The 11,986-nt window shown below is 48.7% G+C and overlaps 2 pseudogenes; both read right to left on the bottom strand.

Annotated features, from left to right (window-relative positions):
* Window positions 1-7,465: 7,465 nt before the first annotated feature.
* LOC105881652 (large ribosomal subunit protein uL4 pseudogene) lies at window positions 7,466-8,872 on the bottom strand (annotated as a pseudogene).
* A 1,257-nt stretch (window positions 8,873-10,129) lies between these two features.
* On the bottom strand, window positions 10,130-11,717 carry LOC105881635 (serine/threonine-protein phosphatase 2A 55 kDa regulatory subunit B alpha isoform pseudogene; annotated as a pseudogene).
* Window positions 11,718-11,986: the final 269 nt, after the last annotated feature.

The raw sequence follows: 11,986 nt of genomic DNA, 5'->3' as shown, positions 1-11,986 counted from the left end.
TTAGTCACCATTTTTGGTTAATTCTATTAATAGTAACTCTGGATGTGTCCTTCTGAAATGCATCCACCATTCCCCGCAGAGCCTTTATAAACAGAACAGGCCACATGCATTTGCTATGATCCTGGCAGAAAGGAGACCACCAGGCACTCTTGGAGGCCTGCGTGCACCACCCTCCCAGGGCCCTCCCGTTGCCCCAGGAACCACTGTGGGGTTCTTCCCTAGGGGAACCAGTCACCTTTTTTCCACTTTCTTGTATCCCTGATCTTCCCTTTGGCTTCCCACAGCATGTTCTGCTTTGACAGAAGTTTCTAGTACATGAAAGTGCCCCTTCCTCCATTCCCTGGGTTACAACTGAGGTTGCACCTGCAGTCATCTCTTTCCAGATCTTGAGGGCAGAAGACCAAGTGTACAGTGGCAGCTGGTGGCTCCGCTTGGATACTCACAAGGGACCTTACCTTTGCAGCTGTTCTATTTGCAGCACTGCCTTCCTGAGGGATTCTTCCAACTTAGAAATCTAAACATAATTAAGTTAACATAATTAAATGACTTATTATCAGACAAGCTATATCAAGTGACAGTTCAAAGAAGACATTTTGACCCTTCAAATTTCTTAAACCATGAATCAGAATATGAGTTACTCCACATGGAAGTTGCCTTCATGCAATTTTAAGTGAATCTGCGCTGGGTCCGATTCATTATGTACTTGGGAAACTGGCACTGGGACCAGCAGTGCAGAGCTAAGTGCAGCCAAGCCCAGGAGATGCACTGCAGACCTGCACAATGCCGAGACAGGTGGGCAGAGCCCCGAGGGGCGTCAGCCGGGCACCTGAGAGTGCTCTGGCCTCAAAGGCTAAGACACAGCCCCCTGCGCTCTAGGATGCTCCAAAAGCATGGTCTCTGTGGCTGTGTCAGTGGTGGGACCCTGACCCTGCCACATGGTGGCTGTTAGACCTCAAGGTATTAATGTCAATTCTCCTGTCTGAGGGTTGGGTCTGTAAATGTGATTAATACCACCCACCTTTGAGGTTTGTTGCAGGATTAGAACAGTTGTACACTGAATGCTTAGCTGGGGCTGGGAGCCTTCCAGAAGCCTCTGGGCAGGACTCTGGGTAGCAGTGGGGAGTGTTGGGCAGGTGTGTGTGGGCAAGGGTGGGGGTGTGGTGTGGGGATGTCAAGTGGAGGTGGGGGCGTGGGGTGGTGTCAAGTGGAGGTGGGTGTATGGGGCAGGGTGGGGGTATTGAGTGGAGGTAGGGGTGTCAGGAGGGGCAGGGGTGTGGGTGGGGTGGGAGTGTCAAGTGGAGGTAGGGGTGTCTGGAGGGGAGGGGAGTGAGGCAGGGTGGGGGTGTCGAGCGGAGGTGGCGTGTTGGGAGGGATGGGGAGTGGTGGGAGCGGGTGGGGGTGTGAGGGGGTGACAGTCTCCTTGGCCAGGCTGTGCGCAGAAGCCTGTTGCCCCTCAAGCTTCCTGTGGCTACGGGCCCACAATCAGCTTCTGGACTCTTGGGAGGAGCCCTGTCGTTTGGTGGCTTTAACACTGGGTTATTTATTTTACCTACTGCATTACCTTCAAATTTGTTTTTAAAAGGACTTTTATTAGAAAACAAGATGGCTAAGCAGAAAAGCCTCCAGTCACCTCCAGGGTCCCAAGGCCCCGACACAGCCTGGCCAGTGAAGCAGTGCCCGGGTGGGTAGTGGCCTGGAGAACTGCAAGCAGGTGTTGGGCACAGGCTGACTGTCAGAAGGGGCTAGTGAATGTGTCCCCACAGCTGGACAAAGAAAAACAGATCTTACGTCTAGTCGCCCACCCCCTTTAAGAGCAATGTGTTAATTAACAAGTCTGACATTTAAGTCAAAAGGTCAAAAAATTCAAGAGGCAATGATTTGATTTACCTTTTCTCTATAGAAGGCTAACAATCTCTTCCTGTGTTTTTCTTGAAATTCTGAAATCTGAGAAGATAGTATGGTTCAGTTGCTGACAGTGGTGCGTGGTCTCTGAGTATGACGCCTTGTCACAGGGAAGCAGGAGGCTGGGAGGGGGGACCTCAAGTGCGATTTCCTCCCCCAGACACAGTTCCACAGGGTCAGGGGCTGCTGCAGGATAGACGCTCAGTGTGGATGTCCGAGGGAAAAGTGACGCCTGCAGGCATGGTCACACGCAAACACAGATAGGGTTAATGGGCTCAGGCCTGTCTGTCCAAAGGGCTTAAGTGGTGCTCTTAACCTGGTGATGGGACAGGACATGTGACCCACCCAGGGGTGTCCCTTGGACAATGGTGACTGGTTAGAAGAATGGCCTCCTGACCAAACAGTGCTACCAGAGAACATCCTGAAACTGGTAAGTAGACCTCTGGCTGGGGAGGGTGCAGAGAACAAAGTCACACAAGACTGGCAGAGCTGGCTGATACCAATGGTCTGGTGGCCTTGTAGGAACTGCCAGAGCCAGCCATGCCTGAAACGGTCCCATCCCCGGCCTTCCCATTTACATGAGCCACAGACTGCACATTTGCTGTATGGGTATCTGAGAGTGCCGACATAAATGAGAAAACAGCGGTCTGTGATTTACTCAGAGGAAGATGGAACTACTTTATGAGTAAGGTTTTCAGGGCTGTAGCCACGTTTCCCAACTGCTGCAGCAATGCCACACCGACAGCTTGCCTGTCTCCTCTGTCTGATTCCTCAACAGGCTCCACGCCCTGGCAGGAAGGACGAATGCAGACCCCTAACCACCTGTCTTTGGTACAGGGCCCGGAGACCTGAGGCACAGAGAGTGCTAGCACTTGGGGAACAGCCACAGGACAGAAGTTCCTGGAGCATGTGTCCATACCAGGGTCAACCCGAGGGCTCTTGATCCAGATGGACGCTGGGGTCCAGCAAGGCCTACCGGCAGGTAAATGCTTATGCTGGCAGGGCTGTTTTTACACACAGACCTTGGAGAGACCTTGACCAGTCTGTGGCCACCCTGATTTGGTGAGACAGACATGGCTGCTGCACAGATGGGGCTGCAGGGAAAGCTCCCCAAGGGGACCTGAGCTGGGAGGGGGCCAGTCCTGCAGAATGAGGAGTCCAGAGAGCTGCTCCTGAGCTTGATGGGCAGCCAAGACCCACTGGCCTGTATGTAACTGTGTCCGCATCAGGACAAGGACCCATCTCTAGGGCTCCACCGGGGGAGGTGCCCAGGCCCCTGCAACCAGCTGCTGCCACTGGGTTTGTCTGGTCTGGACTCTGACCAGGCTGCTGTGCTCCGGAGACCTGAGACACTGGCTGTGGCCTCAGAAGGGGGTAGATTTCATTAACAAAACCAACATGAAGGAGTCCGTGAATGTTTATCTTGTAGAGATAGAGAAGCAGGTCAATAAAGGACTGCAGCACCCAGGGCCGAGGCTGCTCAGGGGCCCAGGGAAGAGCTGCTAGCTTTGCCCACACCCTACAGATTGGCACAAAAATGAGAGGGAAGGAAGAGGCTGGAGGCAGACAGCAATTTCCTCAAGAGGAACCTCAGGGTTTGGGAGTGGTGCAAGCCAGTGAGGTGTCTGTGCCAAGAGATCAGGAACGGGGCCCCTCATCCCAAGCCCAGCCTCAGTCTTACTACCTTGTCCTCCACGAGGGGTGGCAGGTGCCTCTGTACATGGACACAAGCTCCTGATCGCGCTGGGACCAGCATCGGGTCTACAGACCCAATGCTGATGAACCCTGTCTCAGGGCAGAGGCTAGGCAGACAGAAAGGATCTCAGAAGGGTCGTCAGGAAAAGGAAGATGTTTAACTGTCACAAACTAGATCAAGAAGGGCACACGGCACCCAAAGACCTCTAGCGAGTAGTAGCTGAGGGGATCCTCTCACCCTGTCCTAGGGCAGGTTCCTGGGCCTGAGCTACTGGCACTCAGAGTTTTGGTCTCAGGCTGATTTTACACTCTTAAAAGTTACTAAGGAGCCCAAAGAGCTTTGTTTATCTTGGTTTTATCTGTCAATATTTACCCTATTAGAAGTTAAGACTGAGAGACATTTACAATATTTATTAATTCATTTAAAGATAACAATGAACCCATTCTATGTTAACATAAATAACATGTTGTAATATGTCACACAGCCTTGGAAAACTCCACTTCACACCCTGAAAGACAAGAGAGAAAAAGGCAAACACTGCCTCAATACAACTACAAGACAGAAGGGCCTAGGAGGCGTGGACGCCCATAGCCCACCCTCGAAGCCCATCAGGCATGGGAGGCAGAGTGTAGGCAGGTGGCCGCAGGGGCTGGCCTGCTGGGTCTTCTCCCAAGATGTCCGGCCTCTTCAGAGGCTGCCCTAGGAATGCCACTGTACTTGGTGAAGCCATCCCAGAAGCAGTGTGGCCTGTTGTTCTGATTCTATGACAACCTAAATGTTTTACAACTCAGGCAACTTCTAGCCCAGAGGGGTCTTGGCCTGAGTAAGGGACCTGCTGGGGCTGAACAGGATGGGTAGGCAGGTGTGTCTTGTACCATGTTTCTGTGGGACTCTGCCGGGCTCCTGGATGGTCAGTGTCCTGGTCTGGCGCTCAGTTTGTGCCGATCCTGCTTTCCTGGGCATCTCTAGCTGCCACATAGCTTCTGTGTATCCAGCTTCTGGGCGCTTTCCTGAAGAATGTGGCTGGGCATAATCTGAGATGGGAACAGCACGGGGGTTCCGTGATACTGTGGGTGACTTGGGCTCTTTCAGAGCCAAGAAGCCTTGCTGCGAGAGGACAGCCTCCAGAGGAGAGAGAGGACTGTCTTGGTGGCCTGGCTGACCATGCCTGAAGGTACAAGCCCATGGGGGAGAATGACACTGAGGTCCATCGTTGGCCTCTCGCCTCAGGTAGGGGGCAGCTCCCAGTTGTTCCTGACCTGGCCTCTTCCCCCAAGGGCAGGTGCGAGGTGGCCTAGGAGCCACACTGGGAGCAGCAGCGTTAACGGAAGATGGAAAGGAGGGCAGGCTAGGGGCCAAGGAGAGGACCCCTCCCCTTCTGGACAGCTTCCCCTGCAGACCAGTGGGCTGGAGGCTGTCCAGTGATGTCCAGGGAGGTCAGGATGCAGGGGTCAGAGAGGACAATGACCTGCTTAGAAGCTGGGGGTGGGGAGGGTGCACAGGCTGCAGAGGGCACAGCATGGAGGTGCATGGTGATACACAGTGATGTGGAAAATGGTTAGGAAGAAACAGGTAGAGAGGGGATAAGCTGCAAGAGTGTCGTGGCAGCTAGAAAAAGCACATCAGGAGGGGAAAGGCTGTGGAGCCAAATACCAGGGGCTCAGCAGGTCATTCATGGGCCTGGCAGCAGAAGGCCTCATGATTCTCAGAAAAGGACAACCTTAAAAATAAACCTGCTGCCCTAAATCCAGAGAGCTCCGACCTGGGCCAGGGGACTTCTAAACCTGAAATATCAAGGTACATCTAACTGTGAATATTGGGGTGGGGGGGCTGTCATGCCCAAAGGACTCCATAACTGAACTGAGATTACTTCTGTCGCAATGTGACACCAAAAGTACAAACAACAACAAAATGGATCAAATAGACTTCGCCAAAATTAAAAGCTTTTGTGCTACAAATGTTTCCCAAAATAAATAAATAAATAAAAGACAACCCACAGAAATATTCCAGCAGAACATATTTGCTGATCACGTATCTTTGAAGGGACTAGTCTTCAAAACATGTCAAATGCAGGGTCTCTTTAAGACAGTGTGCCTGGGCCACCTCAAGACCCACAACTCACCTGGGAGGTTTCTCTGGAGTATTTCTTACACAGACCATCTATGCCCACAAAGAAGGCCTGAATGTCTGAGTCAGTCTGTAAGAGAAAGAAAATGACTCTATGCTTATTGCTTCTAATAAATGCTTCTGCCCACTAGTTTAAAAATTGTACTTCAAGATACAGAATTAACCATAGATGACACAAGTGACTAGCACGTCACAACGTGTGACTGGCATGTCAGGTGCCCCAGGAGGAGCAGCAGCCCTCATCAGCAGGACGGCCACATCTCCTGCTAACCGGGGTGTGTCTGCAGTGAGAGCTTGGAGGCAGAGTGGCCTGGCAGCTGCTGAACCCCTCTTGGCTACACGTCATTATCTGTGAGGCAAAAAGACACATCTCTATGTCAAAGGCTCATGGTGAGGGTTAAGGTCAACGTGAATGAAGGCCTGGAGCGCAGGGCACAGCACATAATGGAAACGTACTAAGATCAGAAGAATGATACAAGCTGATGAGGATAGCTAATAACTATGTAGTCACAAGTGTATGTTGAGATATAAAAAGCAAACAATAGGGACTTAAGAAAAAATAAGGGTTTAAGAAATGATGTCCTTAAGGAAGATACTCCCAACCTCCTTCTAAAGTCCCTACAATAGGCACTGTCCTGCCTCTCCCACCTCTCCTCACCCAGGACCAAGTCAGCACAGGATGCCAGGGTGTCAGCCACCCAGGCATGCATGGAATTGTAGAAGGAATATAGGAATCCCTGGATAAGGACACACCAGACTGAAGAGATGCAGGAAGGGCCTCGGCCTCCTTCCTACTGTCTTGTGGTTCAGGATGGCGTGTGTGGACCCGGGTTGAGATGGTCATCTGAGCCCCACCCCCACATCTCCTCCCCAAATCCCACTGAAGGGACAGTAAAATTAAATGTAGGGAAAATACCAGAATAGTGATAGAAAATAGGAACTAATACCTTGAATGGCCCTTTAAAGAATCCAGAAGACAGAGTGCAGATGGGCTCAGGTGAGGGCACCAGCTCTGATAAGCAGGGCTGGGTCCAGGTAAAGAGGCCCTGGGATCCAGTCCAGTGTCCACTCCTAGGCCTCTCAGGGCAGTGGCCAAGCAGGGCGTCAGACCCAACAGAGGGAGACCAGGCTCTATGGAGGAGGGTGGGAGTCCCTGGACATGCCAAGCTGTAAAAGCACAGGCAATGTGCCCTGCGGGCTAGTGCCCCTAGGGGTGGCTCTGCACAATTGCCCTGAGACCCTGGGTCGTCACCCAACCCCTCTGCCCCCCGCTCCCCATGTGCAAAAGTGGAACATAAACAATGCCCTCCCCCGACCCACTGGCATGGTGGCACCAGGTAGCACAATATGGGGAAGCACATGGGATAGAGCTTGGCCCCTGTTGGCTGCTCAGCAAGCAGTGACAACCACTGTCATCTAAACATAGCCTATGCATACACAGACCCCTCAAAAACAAGACTAAGAACTCTGTGGACCAGGAATGGCAGAGGCAGAAGGGGTCATCAGACCCCTCTAGCTCTAGGCCTTCTGGGTGGGGGAACTGAGTCATTCACACATGACAGGGACCTGGATGGGACAGGAGGCAAGCGTGGAGATGGGGCAGCCAACATGTGACACCACAGCACAGACTCAGGGCCTCAGCAAAGCCTGAACGGAAGAACCATGACGCCAACTACCACAGCCACACGCACAAAGTCGAAGATAAAGCAGGAAGTGAGATTTTCTTTTCTTTTCTTTTTTTTTTTTCATTGCCTCTTTGATCAGGTCTTTATTCAAAATAAGCTGTCCAAAATGATTTGACCTTTATGGAATAAACAAATTTAAGAGTTTATGCAGTAGGCTTCTTTTCTTCTGTGGTGGGTTTCCTTTCTGCTGGCTTCTTTTCAGCTGCAGGTTTCTCGGTAGAGGCAGCCTTTTTTCCCAACAAACGCTGCTTCTGCTTCTTAACACCAACAGGCTTTTTTCCTTTCTTCACTACTACAGGCTTTTTGCCTGCAAGCCCCTTCTCATCTGATTTGGCCCGTACTGCTGCAGCTGCCTTATCCACCCCAAGTTTGTGATTCCTGGCCTGGCGAAGAATGGTATTCCGGTGCATGGTCTTTGCATATGGGTTTAGCTTCAACATGATTCTCAGGTTTTTCAATGGATTCTTCTTCAGGACCCTACGATGAATCTTCTTGCGTGGTGCTCGAAGAGCTCTTTGGATCTCTGGGCTCTTCAAGATTCTGCTAAGGTCTGTGTGATCATCTTGTGCATGGGAAGGTTGTAGTTGCTCTTGAGGGAAGCAGCTTTACGCCAAGTGCCATATAATTTATCTAACTTCTGGAAGGCACTTTCAGTCCAAATGCAGAAACGTCCCACATGTCCACCAGGAGCAACTTTGAAAATGTTCAGCTTGCGTACGTTAAGCAGAGTAATTCCAGGGATATTCCTGAAAGCCTTGATGATACCATTGTCCTCATTGTAAATGATGCAGGGTCCCCTGCGCTGGACATGACGACGGCTTCTCATTTTGCCCTTGCCAGCCCTCATTCGCTGAGAGGCATACACCTTTTTGATATCATTCCAGGCTTTAAGTTTCTGAAGAAGTAAAACAGCCTCTTTGGTCTTCTTGTAGCCTTCAACATTATCTTCGACCACCAAAGGAAGTTCAGGAACTTCCTCAATACGATGACCTTTAGACATGACCAGTGCTGGTAAGGCCGAAGCAGCCAGGGCAGAGCAGGTGGCACACCGCTTTTGGGTTGTGTTCACTCTATGGTGCCAGAGACGCCAAGTCTTGGTTGGTGCAAACATGCGGCCCCCACAACACATATTTCCAAAAGCACCCTGGCCAGAACAGTGAGTCCCACCACCTCGAACTCTGGGAATTCTAGCCACAGCCCTGCTAGTACCCCAAGACTCAGCACTGGTCTGATGACCTGCTAATTCACTGACAGCATAGGGCTGCCTGTTGTTTTTGCTCAAGTTGGTGTGAACGAAGTTCACAATATCTGGTCGAATGGGAGCCTTGAAGACTGCAGGCAAAGTGACAATTTTGCCAGACGACTCCTCCTTTTCAGAGTACACCGATACCAGTGGACGAGCACAAGCCATGGCGGGGAGAGGAGAAGGCCACGCTCCTCTCAACCCGGCGGCTCCTACAGGAAAAGTGGAAGTGAGATTTTCAAAGTGCTAAAAAGCATTCATTTTCAACAAAGAATTCTAAACTCTGTGAAAACATGCTTCAAAAATAAAGGCAAAAGAAAAAAAGAGCCATTTTTTTCCAGATAAACAAAACTGGCAGAATTCGTTACCAACAGCTCAGTGCTAAAATAATAAAAGGATTTCTCTACAGATAGGAGAAATAATCCCTGATTTGGGAGGAAGCAAGGAGCATGAGAAAAAGGAGAAATGTGGGAAAACCTAGGTGAATGTTCACGCATGCAGCCAGCTGCACTGTGGCCACAGAGCACAGCGAGGGAACCGAGTGAAAGTGACCTGAGACCTCTTGTGCATCAGGAAACCTGATCCATGTGAGACTGAAAAATCAAGATTGTAATCTCTAGGATAACCATAAACTAATGTTTTCTTTTTGAAACTTCTTTTGTTAAAAAATTAACTGTATTTAATTTTTTAAGAGTGGGGAGGGTATGCCCCACAAATAATATAGTAATGAGGACTCACAAACCCCAAAGCATGACAAGGCGTTCAGTGTTTGATGTCATCATGACAGAAGGCATAAACAGTGGTGACAATCAATGCGGAGACAGTCACCCGATGCAGTCCATTAGGCAAGATGGCACGAGAAATCGTTTAAGTGCCCTACCCTCACCTAAATGGCTAGCAGACACCAATAACACCACAGTAATGAATTCACAGAGCTTTCTCCACGTGGCTAGAAAAACGTGCTGTCAAATGGCACACTGTCACAAGTAGGAAAGGGTACCACAGCAAACTCTCTCTTTTATAAGCATGAATGCTAGATTAAGCTACTTTTTTTTTGAGACAAGAGTCTCACTCTGTTGCTCTGGCTAGAGTGCTGTGGTATCAGCCTAGCTCACAGCAACCTCAAACTCCTGCACTCGAGCGATCCTTCTGCTTCAGCCTCCTGAGTAGCTGGGACTACAGGCATGCACCACCGTGCCTGGCTAATATATATATAATTTTAGTTGTCCAGCTAATTTCTTTCTACTTTTTTAGTAGATACGGGGTCTCGCTCTTGCTCAGGCTGATCTCGAACTTCTCAGCTCAAACGATCCTCCTGCCTCGGCCTCCCAGAGTGCTAGGATTACAGGCGTGAGCCACCGCGCCCGGCCACATTAAGCTATTTCTTTTTTTTTTTTTTTTCTTTTTTTGTTTTTGCCACTTCAGGTGCTAGAATACATTAAGCTATTTCAACTAAGCAGCAAGTGGGTTCTTCTGCTACGAATGCCAACCCTGATCTACTCTGTCTTAAAATACAGACAGATTGTTTGTATATATTTTCTTAGGGATGCCAGGCTGTACGAAGGATTTTCTTGTTGAAGTCTAGGCTGTCAACACTTATTTCATCTTTCTTTCACTTGTTGCTTACAGACTTTTTGTGGCTTCAGAATTGTGCGAGGCTTACTGTTTCCCTGGGATGCTTCTAGGCTCATGTCTCGTTTTTGTTCCTGAAAAACTTTCTGAAGAAATTACTGTAAGATCTAGTCACGACAACACTGTCAGATCCGTTCCAACAACATTCAAATTTGTCAAACATGCAGTCATTTTCATACCACAAACAAAGTATACTTCTGAGGTATTCATGCACCCGGTATATCTCCACAGGTATGTTTTCCATAGTTAAATCTCAAATTCTGACTGACAAATAGTCTCTAGTCATCATATATCAACCACTATGGCTGAATCTTACATCATAAATAAATGGATAATTTTGGGGAAAAAATGACCTGTTACTGAAATCTTCCGGTTCTTCAAACAGTTCAGAATGCCTATCACAGAGGGCAGGTCATGTCACAGGACCCAGTAGTTTCTTCACTGCTGCTCTACACAAATGTGTTACAGCTGTTTGGATAAAAATCTGCTGCTGTAATCATCTCTGCCAGCTCTTCCATATACACAATGTTAAAACTCCTGTCTATAATTTCCAGATGCCAAAGATTAACCTGCAGATTATCTGCAGATAAATGCTCCATAATCACCATTAATACAAACTGGCAAATATTCTTCATGGACTAGACTCGTCATTAACCCCATGGGCCTGAAGACCGGCCTTGCGAGTGTAGTATCTGTGGAGGATCTCCATACCTTCCCCTTCCTTTTCCAAGTTACATGCTTCTGGTCTTTTGTCTCTTTCACTAATTTTCCATAATTTTATTGTTACCATTGGTAGAAAACCAAGTAGCATCTTTCTTGGGTAACCACCTAATTTTGTTCATCTTTTTTTTTTTCTCTTCCTAAATTTTTCAAGTAGTCAAATTGGTTCATGGCTCTGAAAGGTGCTGTACACATGACATTCTCCTCTGCTATGTGACTGGATTTTGCTCTCCTGCTCCTGTTGAAAGATGGCAACTTTTTTTTTTGAGACAGAGTCTCACTCTGTTGCCCAGGCTAGAGTGCCAGAGTGCCATGGCGTCAGCCTAGCTCACAAAAACCTACAACTCCTGGGCTCAAGCCATCCTTCTGTCTCAGCCTCCCACGTAGCTGGGACTACAGGCATGTGCCACCATACCTGGCTAAGTTTTTCTGGTTTTGGTAGAGACAGGGTCTCGCTCTTGCTCAGGCTGGTCTTGAATTCCTGAGGTCAAACGATCCACCTGCCTTGCCCTCTCAGGGTGCTAAGATTACAGGCGTGAGCCACCGCTCCCAGCCGAAAGATGACTCTTAACACCTTTATTTCATTGCCCATAATTCTCTAGAATGATTAAATTCTACTATAGAAATTACATCTGCTTCTGCCTCATAATCATTTACTGCTCCTTTCACCAGGAAAACACCACTGAATATCATTCCCTTATCCAGCTACCATGAGAGTGGGGGACCACATAGTTTCCATTATATTTTAACTTGTAAAGCACTCTTCCTTCTCAGTGCAAAATATATTTGTAAATACACTCAAGAAGGCTTGCAGCAGGTGGCTGAACTAATTCTTTTTTATCTAAAATAAAATAAAAAAACTGAAAGATAAATGAAAATATAACAATGCCAAATATATACACTGCATGCAAAAATGAACATGGAGAGAAAGTTATGACCCTGGAATGTAAATTTTAGAAAGGAAAGACTGAAAATTGATGT

Source organism: Microcebus murinus, chromosome 16 (assembly GCF_040939455.1).
Source record: "Microcebus murinus isolate Inina chromosome 16, M.murinus_Inina_mat1.0, whole genome shotgun sequence".
Classification (NCBI taxonomy): domain Eukaryota; kingdom Metazoa; phylum Chordata; class Mammalia; order Primates; family Cheirogaleidae; genus Microcebus; species Microcebus murinus.
Note: the sequence above shows the minus strand (reverse complement) of the source record. Positions and strands in the feature narration are given on the sequence as shown.